The sequence below is a fragment of the Phyllostomus hastatus genome, unplaced genomic scaffold (genome assembly GCF_019186645.2).
Source record: "Phyllostomus hastatus isolate PE091 unplaced genomic scaffold, TTU_PhHast_1.1 phas_scaffold_28, whole genome shotgun sequence".
NCBI lineage: Eukaryota > Metazoa > Chordata > Mammalia > Chiroptera > Phyllostomidae > Phyllostomus > Phyllostomus hastatus.
Window position 1 is genome coordinate 14,911,485 of NW_025334022.1, and position 3,262 is coordinate 14,914,746.

The 3,262-nt window shown below is 35.4% G+C and overlaps 1 non-coding gene across 1 annotated transcript; it reads left to right on the plus strand.

Annotated features, from left to right (window-relative positions):
• The first annotated feature begins 558 nt into the window (after window positions 1–558).
• Window positions 559–665, plus strand: LOC123805256. Its single transcript, XR_006783286.1, has one exon. It is a non-coding gene; the product is annotated as a U6 spliceosomal RNA (small nuclear RNA).
• The last annotated feature ends 2,597 nt before the right edge of the window (window positions 666–3,262 follow it).

A 3,262-nucleotide genomic window follows, 5' to 3' on the forward strand; every position in this document is an offset into this window, starting at 1 on the left:
AGAAAGAGAAGGAGAGAAACATCAGTGTATGGTTGCCACTCGAGCATCCCCTACTGTAGACCTGGGCCACAACCCAGGCATGTGCCCTAGACTGGGAATCAAACCAGTGACCCTTTGGTTTGTGGAGGCTGGTGCTCAATCGACTGAGACACAGAAGCCAGGGCTGAAATTTACATTCTGATTTAACAACAACACACACACACACAAAAAAAAACAGAAAATTTTTATTTTGATTATTTTTTTTTCTGAGAAGGGCTTTCTAGAACATCAGTTTAAAGATGTAGAGAATGATAATATGATCAGCCAGAATTTTTTTTTAAAAGGGTAGTTTCAAAGATCTGAGACAGTTTGAACAAAGGCTTCTTTTTGGAAAAGAAAGTAAGAGGAGCAAGTATAAAGTAAGCTTGTTTCATCACAGAAGAACAATGAAATAAGTTGAAATATAGCACAAGAAATAAGAAAAATATGCATACACCTGAAACTAATGTAAAGTGTAACTGAAAAATGAAAATAATTTTAAAAATAAAAATAAGCTTCTATTAAAAATAAATGAAGTAAGTGCTCACTTTGGCAGTACATATACTAAACTTGGAGCCATACAGAGAAGATTAGCATGGTCCCCATGCCAGGATGACATGCAAATTCATGAAGAATTCCATATTTTTGATAATGGGACAGAAGATGAAGGGTCATAAAGGAACATGTATAAATGATCCATGAAAAAACCAAAGGGGGTAGGATTAAGGGTGAGAGGTGCGGGTTGGTGTGGTGGGGAAATCATTGGGAGGAAAGTGGAGACAACTGTACTTGAACAACCATAAAAACATAAAGGGAATAAAATAATAAAAACATGCACCAATTTACTAAAACTAATTCATGTTATAGAATTAAACCTGGCCATATATATAACTGATAAGTTTGGAGTTTAACCAGTAACCAGTTGAGGATCATTTAATAATTTTATTTATAGTAATTATTGAGCTCCTGTTCTATGCCAGTCATTATACTAGGGATACAATGGTAAACAAAACATACTAATTCCCTGTTCCCCATCCTGGAATAAAAATGAAGTGTATTGGGCATAACAATGGAAGTACAGGGGTCTATAAGGGTATATATTAGAGATTTCAACTAGTTTTAAGGGTAAGGGAGGCAAACCTTTTTAAGAAAGTAATATTTTATTTGAGGTTTGAAGAATGTGTTAGGAAGGTAAGGAGACTGGGGAAAGACTGTTTCAAGATGATGGAATAACATATGTGAAGGCCTAAACTAAGAGAAATAGCATGGCACACTTCAGGAATGGTTAAGAAAATAAAAGTACTGGAGGAGGTAAGGACAAAAGAGACATTTTTAATGGAGTACAGAATTATGGGAGTAACATGAAGTGTTGCTTTAGATACCTTTTCCACTGTTAATAAGTCTTAGATGATGTGATTGGAATACATCCATAGCTACTCTCTTATATTACACTTCAGTGTCCTTGATCCTGATTCCCAACCCTTGATATCAATATACATTAACCTATTCTAAACTTAGAAATTGAGGGGGAATTCAAGTCATTGTCAAAATGTATTAATTCATCAACAAATTCAAGAATGTCTACTCTAACACAGGCACTCTTCTAAGTATTAAAGATATAGTTGAGAATAAGACAACAAGGCCCCACTTTCACTGGACTTATATTGTAGTGAGAAGAGACAGACATTAAAAACAAGATAATTATAGGTGGACATAAATTCTACGAAGAAGAACTAATATGATAAAGAGTGATTGTCAGCAATGGGTAGGATTTAATAAGCCTAAGAGTGCCATTAGATTGAGTAATCAAGGAAGGCCTCTCTATAATGACAATATTTGAGTTGTGGGCTGGGTAAAAAGAAGCATGTTATCGAAAATCAGAATACATACTATTCTCGGCAACAAGAAAAGGCCCCTAGGAGAGAATGCATTTTGTGTGTCTGAGGGGCAGAAAAGTCAAATTGGCTGGGGTTTAGTGAGCAAAGGGTAAAAGTATAGGAGGAGATGAGGTTGGAAAGGTATGCAGGGACCAGATCTTCTAAGGTTCATTTTAAGTATAGGTGGTCTTGTTTTAAGTATGATGCAAAGCCAGAACAGCTCAATTCTTCTTTTTTAATTTTTAAGTTACAGTTGATGTTCAATATTATTTTATATTACTCTCAGGGGTAAAAAATAGTGGTTAGAACTATCCTTAAATTTCCAGTCTACATCTATCTAAAAATTGTGATCCACTCTTACCTGGAAGTTTTTGTATTAATAGAAATACAAGGAAGCATTAATAGGAAGCATAAGTCTGAGTATCTACATCCAATCAAACCAAGGTCTCTAGGAACAACAAAGAGACCAATAGCCAGTTTGAGGTCAATTTAAAATAGTGACATGTGTACTTGGGTCTGGAATGAGCTTATGCTGACTTCATGTAAATTCAAAGAGCTATTAGAGAGCAACTGCACATACATGTAATCCACACATTTGGATCCATGTTTTGAAGGGCTCAACAGGCTCCATTTCTGGTAGTCCTTTAGATACAGGGTTATCTAACCTGTGGTTTGTGGGCCACATGCAGTTCAGAATGGCTGTGAATGTGGCCCAACACAAAAATCATAAATTTACTTAAAACATTAAGAGTTTTATTTGTTTGATTATGTGTCACAATCTATTTAATGTGTGGCCCAAGACAACTCTTCTTCCATTGTAGTGCAGATGCCATAAGGTTATACACCCCTGCTATAATAATCATCAGTAAAATCATAAGGGCATTTGATTGTCTAATAAATGATGTAATTTCACAATGGTCAGGAATCACTCTTTAAATTGTTTTCAGAATTTTGGTTACAGAGTTTTAACTGTCCAACTTCTGGCCTTTAGAAAGAGAGGATTGTTTATATGCAGCATTATGCAGCATAGCAAAGTAAAATAATACTAAAAATAATCATTACATAAAGACTTACCATATTTTTGGACTATAAGATGCACTTCCCCCCTCTCCAAATTTGGGAGGAAAATGGGGGTGAGTCTTATAGTCCTAATGTAGCTTACCTGGCTCGTTGGTGGGGGGGGGGCGGCGGCAGCCTATTTATTTATGTTATTAAATATTTTACCACGTTTTTTCCTTCAATTTTTTTTCCTATTTCCTTCCACTAAAATCTAGGTGTGTTTTATGGTCTGGTGCATCTTACAGTCCCAAAAACTCAGTACTTTACTTCTGATGCAAGGAAAAAAAAATCTTACCCTTTAGAGAAAA